This window comes from Carettochelys insculpta, chromosome 10 (genome assembly GCF_033958435.1).
Source record: "Carettochelys insculpta isolate YL-2023 chromosome 10, ASM3395843v1, whole genome shotgun sequence".
Classification (NCBI taxonomy): domain Eukaryota; kingdom Metazoa; phylum Chordata; order Testudines; family Carettochelyidae; genus Carettochelys; species Carettochelys insculpta.
The window spans coordinates 32,279,124-32,296,227 of NC_134146.1; positions in this window are offsets into that span (position 1 = coordinate 32,279,124).

The following is a 17,104-nucleotide window of genomic DNA, read 5'->3' on the forward strand; positions in this document are numbered from 1 at the left end:
CTTGATTAGATTATGAGCGTTCATGGACAAGACCCACTTCTTCATTGTGTTATGCGTATATATTAGCATCTCATTTCCATTTAATTATCCTCCCCCTATCAGTACAGAGCTAGTGTTAGTTCCAACTAGTCTTTTCTAGCTTTTTAATTACAGTGTCTTTTCCTGTTCACACAAACATTATTCCTGTGCAATTTCCTATACATACACAGTTCTCCTTATATTTACAGGGTTAAATGTTATCAGAACAGACTGAAAATACACAGCAGACTTCTGACCAGCCTTAAATAAGCCTTCACTCCCATCTGTATGGCTGGTTAGTTGTATTTTAGTTATATCAGTACTACCTAAAACACTACTTTTGAGGAAAGTGGCATGAACTAACAAGGTAGATTGGAATTGTTTCTGGAAAGGATCTGTGTGGATCCTTCTGTAGAAAAAATTTTAAAACTTTTTAAAATTTAAGGGAACTCCCAGACAAAAGAGTTCATGCTGTATTGAATCAATCATTGCCTGATCTTAGTGGACGTCATATGTTACTATTGCAAACTTACTTTCATGCTTACTATTGCACTCTTGCTCTTACAAATCAGACTCTGCCCTTCTTACTCATGTAATTACCTTTCACCAGGTAATGTGGAAATGAGATAGTTTTTCTTGAATGTATTCAGCCAGACATGAAAAAAAACCTGCTGTGTGGTCAAGTGTCACATGCAGGTGATGACAAAATGTAATAATTAAATACTTTGACTAACCACACAGACAATGGTGTGTGCCTCCTGAGTTTTACAAGTTTCAAAACAAGGATGGGATGGAAGACTGTCAATATCACCAAATTCTTGGGAGGATTTGGTGTGATTTCTCTGCCTCTGATAGTGTCATCCTCTCCATATACATAATTCAGGGATCACTTTCATTAAAAAAAACATGGCTCATAAATACTTCAAAATTAGCTTCAATATGCACTTGGGGTAGGCCTTTCCTAACAGATTTTGGCTCCACATAAGTTGGGGACTACTTTTTGTTTCAGAAAGTGGAGGAAGTATACAGAGGGACAGCCATTTTAGACTTGATTCTGACCAAGAGGAAATCTGTAAATCTGACCTAAGGGATGCAGGAATTTGACAAACTACCTGCTCTCCAAAGTGACAATATTAAAAGAACAATTGCAAACTCTCCTGATGCTAAGGAAAAACAAGAAGAATAGGTGGAGTCCAGTATGGCCCTTTGATTATCTTAATCAAAAAGGAATTCTACAAAAAGTGACCTAATGGACAACTTGCTAAGAAGGGGTTCAAAAGAATAGCGCACACATGTAGTCAGAGAGACTAGGACTTAACTAGCTCATGTGACCTTGGAACCATTAGGAATTACACAAAAGAGAGGTGAGATCCCAAAAATCATACCTATTCTTAAAAGAGAGGAACAAGGAGGACCTGAGGAAGTATTAACTCCTCACTTGAACTTTGAAATGTGGAAAGGTACTGAAACAAATTATTGAACAGTTAGTTTGTAAGCATCTAGAGGATAATAAGTTAATCATATATGGTGCCCCCATTAGAAAAACCAGTGTCTTCCACTTTTAGCCACATGGGATTTTGATTAGCAGCTAGCATTAAACATATTAGCTGTGTCTACACGTAAGTGCCCTTTCGAAAGGGCGAAAATCAAAGTTCGGCTTTTGTAAAAGTGGCCATCGAAAAAGAGCATCCGCCGCCGGTTTTCAGATCGGCGTTCCAATCTGCTCTTTTGAAGTGCCGTCGAGGTCTTTCAGAAGAGAGCGTCCACACAGCTCCAAGCCCTCTTTTGAAAGAAGGGAGGCAGGAAACGCCGCGGGCGGGGTCCCATGGCTGACAAGCCCTTCCGGGGCTGCAGCCAGCTGCCTCCTTTAAAGGGCCCCTCCCTCCACCCTCCCCTCTGCACTAGCCAAGTGCTGCCCAGCCTGTCCCAGCCCAGCAGAGCCCACTCGTGCCCACCATGGAGGCCCAGCGACAGCTCCTGCAGGAGGACGCCCTCATCATGGACGCCCTGCTGGCAGTGCTGCGCACACTTGCCGCAGCCGCACCCAAGCTCACCGGGTGGCTGCGTGGCCCCTCCCCCCGGGGCCACACGGCTCCCCCCCACCGGGGCACCGCCAGGCACCCCCTCGGGTGCCCCGATGCCCCTGGACCCACCACAGCAGCACGGACTGGTGGGAACGCATGGTGCTAGGGGAGTGGGGCAAGGAACGGTGGCTGTGGAACTTCTGCATGTTGAGGCAGACCTTCGAGGAGATCTGCCACTGGCTTGTCGCTGCACTCCAGCATCAGGACACTTGCATGCGGCCAGCCCTCACCCTGGAGAAATGGGTCGCGATTGCCATCTGGAAGCTGGCCACCCCAGACTCCTATCGCTCCGTGGGACAGCAGTTTGGGGTGGGCAAGGCCACCATCGGGGTGGTACTTATGGAGGTAAGGTGGGGCTGGGAGAGCGGGGGCGGGGCTGGGGCAAGGGGAACCCTCCCCTGCAAGCGGCTGGATGGGGCAGGGGCTGGATGGGAGGAGGTGGGGGCTGCACGGGCCAGGGGCCAGATGGGAGGGGAGGCAGAATGGGCCCAAGGTGGGGGGCAATGGCCACCACACCCGCACTAGAGCCCCTCTGCAGGTCGTCAGGGCCATCAATGCAATGCTGCTCCATAGGCTTGTTCACCTGGGGGGATGTGGATAACACCGTTGCCGGCTTGCAGGACCTGGGCTTCCTGAACTGCATTGGCACTTTGGATGACACGCACAATCCCATCTATGCCCTGCCACACGGCGCCGGCCAGTACGTGAATAGGAAGGGCTACCATCCAGTGGTGCTGCAGACCCTGGTGGACGCGAGGGGCCAGTCCACCGACCTCTACATGGGCGGGGCCGGCCGCACCCATGATGCCCAGGTCTTCCGGAACTCTGGCCTCTGCCGCTGCATGCGGGCCGGCACCTTCGTCCCCCAGAGGGAAATCCCCGTGGCGGAGGACGTCACCATGCCGCTCTGCATGGTGGCAGATGTGGCGTATCCCCTGCAGCTGTGGCCTATGAGGCCCTACATGGGATACCTCGACCCCACCCGGGAGGCTTTCAATGAGCACCTCAACCATGCCCACAATGTGGTGGCGCGAGCTTTCGGGCGTCTGAAGGGGCAGTGGAGGTGTCTCCTCACAAGGCTGGAGGTCGGGGTCCCCAATGTGCCCGAGGTGGTGGGCGTCTGTTGCATCCTCCACAACATTGTGGAGGGAGAGGGGGATGCCTATGTCCCCGGGGAGAGGGCCCAGTGGCTGGCACTGTCTATGAGCAGCCAGGACCGCCCCCATTTGCCAGGCCCACCGGGATGGCCACCGCATCCGGGAGGCCCTCAGGCAGGCCTTCGCTGATGGCCACCTCTGACCTGCACACACACCCACATCTCACGCACATCCATCACCCCCCATCCCTGCCACCCCCACCCCCACCAGCACTGCACTCACACATCCACCTCCCAACAGCCACCAAGGAGCACAGCATGGAGTGGTGAATAATAAGGAAATGTTTATATAACTTGGGTGTTCGTAAATAATATGTATGGGGGCGGGACATAACTTGGAGGGGGGGACCTAACTTGGAGGCAGACAAGGTGCTCATTCCGGGGCGGGGTGGTGGTCTGTGAACCCTGTCGGCCCCTGGAGCCCCTGCCCCCCTGGGTGTGGTGTCCCTGGAGGCAGGGGGAGGGTGCCAGTAGCACCGGCAAATATTGCTGGTGGGTGGGCCTGGTGGGGGGAGAGGGGGCAGGCTTGGTGGGAGCCGGGAGGGCAGGCTCGTGGGGGTGGAGAGGGCAGGGCCAGCAGGTGGAGATGCTGGGGGGGGCCAGGAGATGGGCCACAGTGGCTGTGTGCTGTTGCACAGTGTGGCCAATGCCCTCAAGGGTGTCCAGCAGTCTATCCCAGGCTGGCCCCCGCCACTCCATGTCAGCCCGGGCAAGCTGGAGGTGCTCCTCAGCCACCTCGGCCTGGCACTGGGTGGCTGGGTCTTCCTCGGCCCTCCAGGGTGCCCTCTGGCCACAGCCCCGACGGCGCGCTGCCTGGGGTGGAGTGCGGACTCCTCTGATGGCTGCAGGCAGGCTCTCTGGGATGAGGGATGGGGTGGGGCTTTCCTGGCCCACGGATTGTGCGGCTGTGTGGAGAGGAGGAGAGTATGTCAGTAGTGTGCCCCGGATAGAGGGGACCCGGCTGTGGCCTACCCACCCAAGCCCACCCCATGGGGCCCCTGCCCCCCACAAGGGACACTGACCCCTCCAGGGAGCACCGACCAGCACCCCCCCCCCCCCGGGTCCGGGCCTCCCAGCCTGGGTGTGATTCCAGGGGTCTCTCCCACAGATGGCCCTTCCCAGCTTGTGGTGCCCAGGCCTCAGGTGCCATCCAGCACTGAACATCCGCTACCCCTGTGTGGCTTACGGCGCTGTCCACTGGGGGCGGGTGCTGGGTGTCACTTGTGTGGCACTGCGGGGTGCCGCATCCCATGTGGGTGCTGGCCTGTGTGCGGCCCAGGACCACTGGTTCTGTGTGCGGGCACCTAGCCATTGCGTTGCCCCACCCTGTGGAGTAGGTGTGCACCCCTCCCTGGACATACCTGAGGGTCCCTCAGCGACATCTGGAGATGTCCAGCCCTCAGTCGCCCGGCTGGAGGAGAGGGAGGGGATCACAATGGTCAGCTCCCTCTCCTCGCTTGACCAGTCCATGGTCCCCTCACCCTCCTGGGTCCCTGATCCGGGCTGCTCCTCCTCCTCTACCAGCTGCAGCTCCTCCCCGGAGGTGTCCAGGAAAACCACAGGGGGGGTGAACTCTCCTGGGGCCCCAGGATGCTCCGTAGCTCCCTGGAGAAGGGGTATGTGGCTGGTCCTGCCCTAGAGTGTCCGGCCTGGTCCCTGGCCTGGGCATATCCCTGGCGCAGCTCTTTTACTTTGGAGCGCACCTGCTCCGCGGAATGCTTGGGGTGGCCCTTGGTGTGGAGGCCCATTGCTAGGTGGCCAAAGGCTGCCGCACTGTGCCACTTCATGCCCATGTGGCGCAGGACCTCCTCGTCCTGCCAGAGGTTGAGGAGGTCCCGCAGCTCCTGCTCCATCCAGGAGGGAGCCCTTTTTTTTTTCTCCCCCTGGGAGCCTTCCGGGGGCTGGGGGGTGGGGTTGTAGGGCTCACGGAGTGGGGGGCTGGCTGCTGGCTATGAGGGTGCTGGAGCGTCAGGCTGGAATGAGTGTGCAGGCTGCTCCTAGCACACTCTCAGCTTCCTGCCACAGGTTTCCTGCGTGCACGCGGCTTTAAGGCAGCCAAAGGCAGGGACCATAGAGCCCCACTGCTGCCGGCTGGAGCGGCCCCTCGCTCCAGCTGATCGGCGCCATGGCAGACCTGTATTTCGAAAGAGCGGACTGTGGAGCATCTACATGCGTACTCTTTCAATTTATTATTTCGAAAGGGAGTGATCTTCCTGATACGGGATCAGGGTTCGGATTTTGAAGTCTGCGCCCCATTCTTTCCAGTTTCTTTCGAAGGACGGGTTTACACATGTGGATGCTGCTCCCACTCTTTCAAAAAAGGGCCATTTATTCTGAAGTTTTTTGCATGTGTAGACGCAGCTATCGGTGTTAAGAATGAATATGTACAGAAAGCTTATCTACACTGTGAAGGGTTGTCTGAACTACAGGTGCCACAGTTGTACAGCTATGGCACTGTAGCTGTCACTGTAGTGCCATAACGTAGGCAAATTCCTATAGTGATGGACAAAATATTTTATAGTTAAATGCCTTAACTAAACATTTTCATATCATTCACTTTAGGTACAAACTAACAGTTAACTATGAAATTTACCTCAGTGTGGATTTTTAGATATACTTTTTAATGCTTTCCGCCCCCCCGCCCCCAGGCCTCTTAGTCTCTTGGCCTAGGAAATTCCTTCAGCTTTTTTTTTTTTTAAATATATATATAATAACAATCATTCCACAAGAGTTGTTCCAGCAGAATGTAAAATGCCTACAGGAACTGAAGGAATGTGAGGGGAAGACAGGAAATATCCAGGATGATAAGGGCTGAAGGAGCGTGATGGGGCAGAGACAGGGTAAATCTCAGGCCTTGTAACCTGTCTGCCATCTGTAAAAATTAAACGTCAATTCTTTGAAGCTTGTAAGCATAGTAGGAGCATATCACTTTGTCCTGAAAATTCATTGTGGCAGCCTGCCATCCCTTCTTTTATTCACTATTTTCATGTAGGTAAAATATGGTTTGTACAGAGTATGTCTTGCGAGGTGTCATTTAAAAGCTTTGATCTTCTAGACATTAATATCTTGGTGGATTGCATGTGCTATCGTTTTATGTGAAGTTGTGAAGTTATGAAGTTTGGTTATTTATGTGGTGCTATTGAAACACGTTGTGAGGTCAAGAACACCCACAAGCCGCCTTTCAGGTCAAGAGTTGAAAGGCCAAACAATGTTAATGGCTGATTTAGGACATACACACGAGCACTCACCTAATAAATTATTTTGTTAGTCTTTAAAGTGCTACTTGACTGCTTTTTTGTTTTGTGACTAGGGGATATGGGAGGAAGTGGCTCTGGGCCCCTGCCTGGCCCCACCCACTCCACATCCCTGTCTTGTCCCCTCCCCATCCCTGCCCCATCCATACTCAGCCTGTGGTCTGTGCACCACCATTTGAAATTTAATAGTCTGCAAATGAAAAAAGGTTGGAAACCACTGCTTTAAGGCAATGTATCAGATTGCCCCATCTCAGCTTACCTGGGGTTCCCTAATTCTGTGAAGTTTATCAAACTAAAACTGTTGCAGAAGTTGTCACACAAACTGGGTGCCTGGATTGCATAAATCAGATTGAAATTAACATTATTGCATAATACATGGCATCTTGGCCAAAGGTGAGCTTTTAGCAATAATGAGGAGGGGTGGAGCAGTTGAATCACTTGTTGTAGTTTGGCAACTAAGCTCAGTGTTCATACTTCTCCATTCAGAAAACAGCTCAGCAACAAAAAGCAGGAGAATTAAGGAACATCACTTGACCAGATTTAATATCCTACACGCATAAGAAGAGGGGTGAGTTTTCTTAGCTTTTGTATAAAAAGGGCTCTAACTTTTCTGCAATATAAAAATAATTAAAGGAGAGAGAACCGCCTTTTGCAAAAATAGTTTGCGACAGTCAAGTTGCTTTGATATGGGATTTTAGTATAACAGGGGTTCTAGTATAAACTATATGTAGTGTATGGCCAAGTGAATATTACTTTAATGATAATATTGAGTAATTATATATTTTTGTGTATGCTGAATGCACTGCACACACACTAACGAGTGAAACCTATCTGTGAGGCAGGCAAGTGACCTATATTATCATCATTTGATAGCACAGAAAACTGAGTCAAGGTTTTAAATGGATGATTTGGTGTTCTCTTGTTGCCTTAATCTCAGTGACTATGAGTGATTTGTCCAAATCCACCAAAAGCATTGGGCTTAATTACCCTGTCCAATTTCTCTTGTTATAAGTCATAATTCTTTTTAAGTTCCTGGAAGAAAGTTTAATTTTTTAAAAATGGAGTGGTTGGGTGGAGAGGGTTTAAAAATTGTGCCACTTAACGCTTTTTTGTTTTGATAGTATATAGAACAGCATGGCTCCCTCTCTGTTACTATTCATAATGTACCTATTTGAACAGGGTTAGTGGTATTAAAGACAAAAGGCCATGAAACAACTGAAGTGGTTGCACTTTTATTCAAATCCCTCTGGTGATTCCTGTATGAAGATAAATAATGCAACATGCTGTATAGTATGTTCCAGGAAGAGCACAGAATTGATGAGAAAAGAAAAGAAAAATGATTCCCTCAAAAACTACTTATGAAGTGTTCATCCCATCTGACAGGTTCCCCAAGTTTTGGGTGTTGGAGTCTGATTTGCCCACTCAGTGTATTAATGTTTTTCTCAGTGGTGTTGTGCTATGCATAATTAATCTGGATTCTTGAAGTCCTTTGCTTTCATTGATTTCTGTATAATGAATTACCAAGCGGGGTGCCAGCAATGAAGTTAACTCTGTTCAAATCAGCCTCCATAATTCACAAGCGAGAAGGGAGGGGAGGGAGGCATTTATTCATGTCAACTGACTCACCAACTTCCTGCTGAAGAAGAAAGCAGGGACAGAAGATGGCAATAGATGGGACATACTCCCAGAAAACCAACCACCAGCATCACAAGACAAGCCTTAAGTTGGACCCCACAAGGAAAAAGAGGGAGCCCAAGAAACACCTGGGCTGTGTCTACACTAGCCCAAAACTTTGAAATAGCCATTTCAAAGTTTACTAATTGGCGCAGCTCATCCAGATGGGGCTCCTTTTTGAAAGGACCTCAGCAACTTCAAAATCCCCTTATTCCTATCTGCTGTTAGAAATAAGGGGATTTCGAAGTTGCTGGGGTCCTTAAAAGGAGCCCTGTCTGGATGAGCCGTGTGGTGGTGAACTGCATCAATTTCGAAGTGCCATGGCTGCCGGCATTCTAATGAGGCGCTGAATATATATTTCAGCACTTCATTAGTAAACTTTGAAATGGCCATTTACATGGCCATTTTGAAGTTTTGGGCTAGTGTAGACATAGCCCTGGTGTTGAGATCTGAAGGCAGACACTAAAACAATGGGATACAACTGTTCAGAATTGGAAAAGTTTGCCTAGGACAGGGGATGCTGGTGAATGGTCATTAATGGCCTATGCTCCATGTAGCAGTGGAAGAGGCTTACTACTACTACTACTGCCAAAACTGGAAGAAAAATAATCACTGTTGTAAAGTTTCCTTGGTTACAATCAAATATAATGTACAACAAAAAAATGACAGAGACTGAGAAAATTAGACTGAGAACCATTTTCTAAGACCACACAAAGGAGCAAACATGAATGAAAACTTAATTCCTTGTACAGTCTTCTCAGATGTCTTCAGTGACTGCACCAGTAGTGCCAGAAGAAGACTATTACAGTAGTCTTCTCTGAGGACTTTAATCAACTTTGATGCCTTCCACTGTCCTAGGGAATATGACATATACTGAAAGGGATGTCTTCTGAAAGCATTTTGAGGTTTGGTAACTCTAAACTTCCTTCTTGCTATATTTCTCCTTTTAAACTCTTAAAATGAACTGGAACTGCTTTGGAAGTTAGAAGAATCTACAAATCCATGGCTTACAATGACCTGCTATAGTTCAGAGCTGCTACTATAGATCTTGAAATAATCCTCCATGTTATTGTTATGTGATTATTATCTAGCGTGTGATTCAATGTGTGGAGCTTAGGAGAAGTTGAGGGATGTTTCTGTGGAAGTTGATGTGTTGACTCTTCCTGAAGAACCAGTGATTGTGAGGTGCTCCTTAACGCTTCCATCTAGCTCAGAATTCCAGATAGAAGAGGCACAACAGGAACCGTGACATGAATCCAGAGGCATGCGAGAATCTAGCCATGCTCATTTTTTGGGTTGCTTCTCCTCTCTCACTCTACTTTCTTAGCATTTGATCCAGTTTTCACAATACGGAATATGTTTTTAGTTCTAGGCTTTTACCTCTGTTGCGACAAAGGTGATATTATCATTGTGGTCTATGTTCAGTGCAATATGTGATATTGACTAACCAAGTGAGTGCGTAACTCCCAGAATACCTCTTTCAGTCTTTGCAACTGTATAAAACAATTACAGCACACAGAGCTTTGTAAATATATGGAGACATACATATCTCATAGCACTGGAAGGGATTATGAGAGGTCATCAAGTCCAATCCCCTGCACTCACAACAAGACGTGTTACCATCCGTGACAGATTTTTTTTAAAGTCTATTTGCCCCAGATCCCTAAATGACTCTTTCAAGGATGGAGCTCACAACCCTGGGTTTAGCAGGCCAAGGGGCTAACCATGAGCTAGCACGCCTACCCACTGTATGGAATGGCTTTTCACATTGTCTCTGGCCCTGCTAACTGTCCTTTTTCATTTTAATAGGTCAAGCTTCCTCAAGCTGCTTAAAAATGAAGACTGCTTTTCAACAAATGATGACCTCCCTCTACTGGCTATACTATCAGTATACGCTGATCACCTGTTCTGACCTCATGGTACCCTATGAAAAAATTGTTTTCTACAGTGTTGGTATTCCTGTGACGGTTGCAATTCTGTATGTAATTTACATCTTTATCGCTATGCAGATCAATCTGGCTTTTCAGTTTTTCCAGTTTGTGTTTGGAAGCCTGCCTGAAAGTACTGTTTCTATTATGAAATGACCTAGCCACCAACATGGCTGCTTTTTGAAACTGCATGCTCTTCTCCTAAAACTGTGTATTTTGTTTGGAAGAAACCTGAAGTTTATGCAAACCCTGTTTTATTTTTAATCAGTTTAAACAGGAATCATACAGAAGATGAAAAGAACCTTCATTCTGTAATGGACGTTCTTAGATGTATGTTTTAACTTAATATCCAACCTGTTCAGCTTAAGAATAGTGTTCTTCAGCTATACTGAAAGAGGAGAAATTAAATTTCTAATCTTTATATACTAGAGCTGGTAAAAATATCAGTATTTGTTTGGAAAATTGTGGGGAAAAATATTTTCATGAATGTTTTTTTGGTCAGTTTTATTAAACTTACAGGACACTTATTCTTTATCATAGTGGGTAATGTCTAATGTAGAATGACTTTATTTTCCTACTTAATACGTACATACTTTTGTTTTTCTCCAAACATTTTTTACATAAAGCAGCATAAATATTTATTAACAGTATATGGGAAGAATATTGTTAGGTAATGTTTCAAGGAAGGGCATTACCTTGCTACAAATTGCTTCTGTAGAGAATATAACTGTTACTACTTCTCAAATCATGTACCACCTCTGTTACAATTTCTAATGTTTCTTCCATAGTCCTGGCTTATAGCAGAGATGCACAAAGTCAGGGGCGGGCCCCTCAGGGGAGCAGCTGCTCGGTCTCAGGCTCAGCTATCTCATTAATAATGCTGAAATATGTACTATTTTTTCTATGTGTATTCACATTTATATACCGATAAAGTTTTTCCATTCTACATACTTATTTTCTCACACATACTGAAAAGGTTATTTTTAATACAATCTTCAGTTTGGACTACGTTAGACAAGCTGGGGGATGGGGGTTGGGCGTGGGAGGGCTGCTAACTGCAGTGACAAAAAGTGGGACCCAATATAAAAAGTTTGCTCATCCTGGCTTATACTATAACAGAAATATGACTCCCCAGTCCAACTTGACCTGAACTCTGCCAGTAGAATCTTAGCCCCAGTGACTTCAATGGGACTAGGATTTTATTTCTAAAGTAAATGGATCATTCTTGTAATGTGCTAGTTCCTAAATTTGGTAGATCAAGACATAAAGAAAGTTATCTAAAAATGGCTCAAAATGAGAAGTCAAGAATAAATATGCAGCTGGGTTTATAATGACTTTATTTTAGTTTAGAGGTAATGTATTACAGTCAGAGCAATAATGGCCACTATATATAAGGTTAAGGTTGCATAACATTTCAGTTCAACTCTCCATTGTCTTTTACTTGGCTGATGATTTCATAGCTTTCCTATGTTGGTGAATTACACTGGGAAATTTCAGCAAAGTTGGTTCAACCGTTACCCATTTACTTTTATTTCAATATTGACACTTTCAATCCTTCTTAAAATGGTGAGAGAATTGGATTTGGCATGGTAAAAAGCTCTCTTACTTCCAAATGAATTCAGAGTTGGAGAAAGTAGAAGTTTGGATTTGACATATGTGTATTTGGGACGTAGTGTGCTGTGCATGCATGGTAGATTTTGTGTGTTTTGTTGCTAAGTTGTGCATTTAAGGAAAGCAAGATACCTACTGGAAAATGTACTTAAAGTGAACATTTCTCAGTTGCTGCACATTTGGAGGACCCCTGTAATCAGGGGGACCAACAGCATCACTGGGCTTTGTAGGCATAAGGGAATGTTGAAGGGCGGCATTCATTTTGAAATGGCCCCCTTCTACACTGTCAATCTGCAATTTGAAGTCTGCACTTTGAAATTTGCGCAGCCACCATTATGCTCATGAAGCACGGAATATGCACATTAGCACCTCATTAGCCTGCTTCGAATTGCCTCATTATCATGGCCTCTGACGGAAGAGTGAGAGTGTAGAAGCAGCTTGAATTAACAAGATCCTTCCTATCTAGCCAAGTATTGCTCACTAAAACGCTTGCCATATCGTTACAGCCAGTTAGATTGTGAGCATCCTTTCATTAGAGGAGCGTGCTGTCAGCTTGCCTCTAGCGTGTCCCTTTCCACTCTAAGACACACCTGCATAATCCTATGTCTTTGCACATAAATAGGACACTGCCCGTTTGTTCCTGTAGATTTCTTCTCTCCAACGTTTCACAATCAGCCCTTTTCTCGCTTGGCAAATAACTATGCATTGTGAGGCACACAGTACCCAAGTGGTCTGACAAGGGAGACAGATGTCTGTTACCAGAGCCAGCCTTTGGGGTGGGCTGTGAGGGCCCAGGTTTGTTGCTCTAAATCTGCCCTTTTGTGCACCATTCTGCTGAGATGTCCATCTGTCCTACTGCACTGATCTATGGACACCAAACAAAGAACACGAGCGGGATTTGGATTCCCACCTGACCTGCTGAGAGCAGCTGGGCTAATGGAGGCAGCAGGCAGGCAAAATGAGCAGTAGCGCTGGGGGTAGGGAAACCCAAGCTGCAGGAGGCAGCTGGATGACCAGCTGGTGAGGGGAACTCCTCCTTCCCTGATCCACCTGTTGCTGTTCCACACCTCCTTCTCCACCCCCAAAGTGCCCCAGCTACTCTGGACTGGGACTGTCCTCCTGTCTGCTGCAGTGGGGTGGGGTGAGAACTGGCATGACAAGATGGGGGAAGCTGTGTGTGCTGCTGCCTTTCTGGAGCTGCTTTCTGTCCCAAGCCTGCAGGTTCTTAACCCACAGCACTCTTGAAAGGACTGTGCACTCATATACTCGGGTATGTAGGCACGCTCTCTACTTCTCAACACCTAGCACCAGGGCTCAGTGCATTCAGACACTTCCCCACCTGTTCTGTCTGAAGCATCAGTAGCTCTGCTCTGCTCCTTTCCTTGTACACCCCCTGGGCTGCTTGGGGTGAAGGAACAGCAGGCGGGGAGGGGAGCAAGCAGCTATGCCAGCTGCTTTGTGCATCCAGTTTGGCCAGTTTTCCCATGAAGGTGCAGGAGGGGGAGGCAGGTGTTAGGGACACAGGAGGTGCAGGGGAAGGGATGGCTGGGAGCCTGGGGAGACCTTGGGGGCCAGGGCAATGCGGACACCAAAGCCATGAAGCCAGAGACACTGAAATGCAAATGTGCACAGGATGCCATTTTCCACAGGGCTGCCCCTGACCGTTATCTTCTGCTTCGAAAAAGTGCTTCTGGAGTAGGTCACTTCCCGGTTGCCTGCCTTGAATCATAGGAACTTACTGCTGGCGTGTGCAGGGGCTGGGTCCAGACCTTCCTTCAAAACCCTTTTGCCAAGTGATGCAGCTGGGTTGAATTGCTCTGCTTCATGTTACTACCAGTGAGTGTGGGCTCAACCCCACCAACAATCCTTTGGGCTCTCTCTGGGCCCCCCCCAAGCACAGGGCCCACAGCAGTTGCCCCAAACTGTGCACTGACCAGGATTAGGGTTACCATAGTTGGTCTTTCATAAAAGAGGATGCTCCTGAGAAGTACATTAATGCTACTACTGTGTTACCGTATATATAACACAAGAATACAACATGAGTTGGTAGATACTAACACACCCCTCCCAGGAACACCCTCTTTTGGAAAGTCTAAACAGAATGACTGTTGGCCCTTTGCCCCTCCCCGATGGCATATGGGTGGTCATGTGACCCTTCATGCTCCCATCTCCACGCATCAACCCTGCATTAACTCGCACAATATTGTCTCTGTAAATATTTTCTCAGCTTGCAGTTAATGAAACCTGAGGGTGTGTAAATAACTGACTGGCAAACTCAGACGGGCAGTTTGGGTCTAACTCATCTTTTTTGGGGTGAATGGTTGTTGTCTGAGCTCTTGGAAACAGTTTCTCTTGTCTTCCTTTTGTGAGATGCTTTCATATGAGAAATGGCAATGTGTAGGCTGCTCATTCCTCCTTGGGAAAGGGCACAGCCTGGGCTGGAGAGTCCCTAGAACTGCTCCCTCCAGCCAGGACTGCGGAAGGAAACCATGCTGCAGTCCTCCAAATGCCTGCGGGAGAGGAGTTATGAGCCTCAGAAGGAGAAAAGGTGAGGCTAAGGGGGCTGAACTGCTGGAGTGTGAGGCCTGAACTGCTGCAGGTACAGAGGGGTAAGTGAGTTGAAGGTGGGGACAGAATTGCTGGGTAGGGATGAGCAGAGGTGGAGGTGACAGTTCCTGCCATGGGAGCCAACACTATCTTACCCAAGAAATGTCTCACGTGCAGGATGGGCAGAGAGAGGTTAGACCAAAAAACCCTGTAATCTAATCTTTATGAATTTTGAGCTAATTTCCTCAGTTTTTTTTGGAGTTCTGACATGATTTTTGGTCTCTTGCAATTAGCAATACTGAGCAAGTGAAGAAGACTGGGAAAAAGCCCACTCTAAACGCAGCACAGTAAATATTGGCCTGGGAAACAAAAACTTCAGGAGTCTAATCTCTGTTCTGCCACTGACACACAGCTTGGCCCTGAATAAGTCACATCACTTCTCATTGTTTCCTATTCCCCACTCTGCAAAGTGGGGAGGATAATTGCATGTGTCATGATGAGGCTGACGCAGTTAATTACAGCCCTTTCAGAAAACGAGTATAGCTCCAGGAACAGCTTTGTACAATAACCAGTTATTAGTTTGTAGGAAGGGAAATTCTGATTAAAAATGCAACTTGTTATGCTGGAAGATGTGAACGGCTGCTATCAAGCATGTGTGATCTATAGGCAATTACAGACTTTGCTAAAGCTGATGGGTATGCAGCTCCTTGCCATTCTTCATTCAGACTAAATGAAAGACAGCAGAAGCCATTGCTGTGTGAGGTGATAAGCTGGATGCAGGTCTGAGCCACATGGACTCAAGGGTTTTTCTGGGGACTGATTGCAAATGTATGGGCTATGGCATTGACTGTTTGCCGCTGTGGTGTGTCTATGTGAAAGCAATCAGAAAGCCAGACAGTTGTCTTGGCCATTGTCCTGAGAGGAGACAGAGCTCCCTGGGGCACAGGATTGGCTGGAAAGGCAGGTTTGGAAATTGTTATTCTTAGTGGGGAAACTGTCTGCAGCTGTTTTTCTACCTGATTCAGGGAAACAGGATTTGCACATGTGCCTTTTAAATAGTCAGGATTATATTGAAGAATCTACCTGCTGGATATCATCTGTTTCTCTTAATGGAAACAAGCCAGAGGCTGTGTCTACACCAGCTCCCCACTTTGAAGGCATCATGGTAAGCAGGGTGTCGGGAGATTATTAATCAAGTGCTGCGGTGCATATGCAGAACTTCATTAAGCTAATTCTCCCCTGCGGCAACTTTGAAGTGGCAAACTTCAAAGTGCCAGCTTGCGTGTAGCCACGGCTAACCCGCAGGTACTTCAAAGTGCTGGGACAACTTCAAAGTCCCTTTGCTCCACAAGATTTTGAGGAGTAAAGGGACTTTGAAGAAGCCGGAGCACTTCAAAGTACCAGTGAGTTAGCCATGGCTACATGCAAGCCAGCTCTTTGAAATTTGCCACTTTGAAGTTGCCGTGGGGGGAGGGGGGGATTAGCTTAATGAAGTGCTGCATATGCACCGCAGCACTTGATTAGTAATCTCCCAACACCCTGCTTACCATGCTGCCTTCAAAGTTGGGAGCTGGTGTAGACACAGCCAGAAAGGCCCTAAATATTTGTGAACTGCTCATGCCACATGGTGACAAATCTCATGAGTTTTATTAAAAATCAGATGGAACATTGTGCCTCTAAGATCTGTAAGCAGCATGACTACAATAACTAACAAACAGACCCACACCTGCGCAGGTGTGGAAATATGAAACCCTAGATTGACTACTTTTCAAATTAACATACAGAACATAACAACATGGCACGTAATTACACATGTGATGCCTGTTAATTATTTTAACTCTTCTACCAGGGAAAGCCAGCAGCAGTCGGGGCCAGGTCTAGTTTCTAGGTGTTCCTCTCCATCCGTCCAACACCTAGAAATGGTTGAGCCCCAACCCAGTAACCTGGGAAATTCAAACACCACCCCTGGGTGCCTTTGAAAGACAGAACTTCCCCATTCACGAGGACAGAGTCTGAGCATAGAAAAGAAACTTTTAATAAAATGGAGGGAAGTAACGTGGCATTAATTTGGCGAAACACCACGAACAGCGTTCATAAACACCACCATGTGTTTGTCTACACTAGCCTCCTTCTTCAAAGGGCTTATGTAAATGAGCCCAATTGGAGAATACCAATGAGGTGCTGTGCTGCAGATGCAGCACCTCATTAGCTTAATTGTCACCACACAAACTTCAAAGTTGCTAACTTCGAAGCACTGTCAATCAGCCTAGCTGCAGGCACTTCAAAATACCCAGGCTACTTCCAAGTGCCCTTACTCCCAAAATGTTTTGGGAGTAATGAAACTTTGAAGTTGCGCAGCTACTTTGAAATGTCCATAGCTACACTGCTTGCTGGTGCTTTGAAGTTTGCAACTTCAAAGTTCACGTGGTGAGAATTAAGCTACTCAGGTGCTGCTTATGCAGCGCAGCACCTCATTGCTAGTCACTGCGCGGGCTCGTTTGCATGCCCCCTTCGAAGAGAGCTAGTGAGGACAAGCCCCATGAGCAAAAGTCGAATCCCAAGTAGGAGGGGCAATGTCCTTTTCCTCTCAGGTTCTTAAGTCCACAACCCAAATGCCCCCTTCACGTTCCCAAGCCTTCTCTGCACCCCACTCACAGTTGCTGTCCTTAGAGCAGACCCAGAGTTCTGAGGTGCATCTGCAGTGTTCACCACCCATCTTCACTGGGGGAGGTAAACCGCATTGTGCTCATGCCAATGGTCATTTGCCACCTGCCTGCTCACTGCTCTCCACCCCTGCCCTGCTGGACACCCATCATGCTGCCACTCATCACG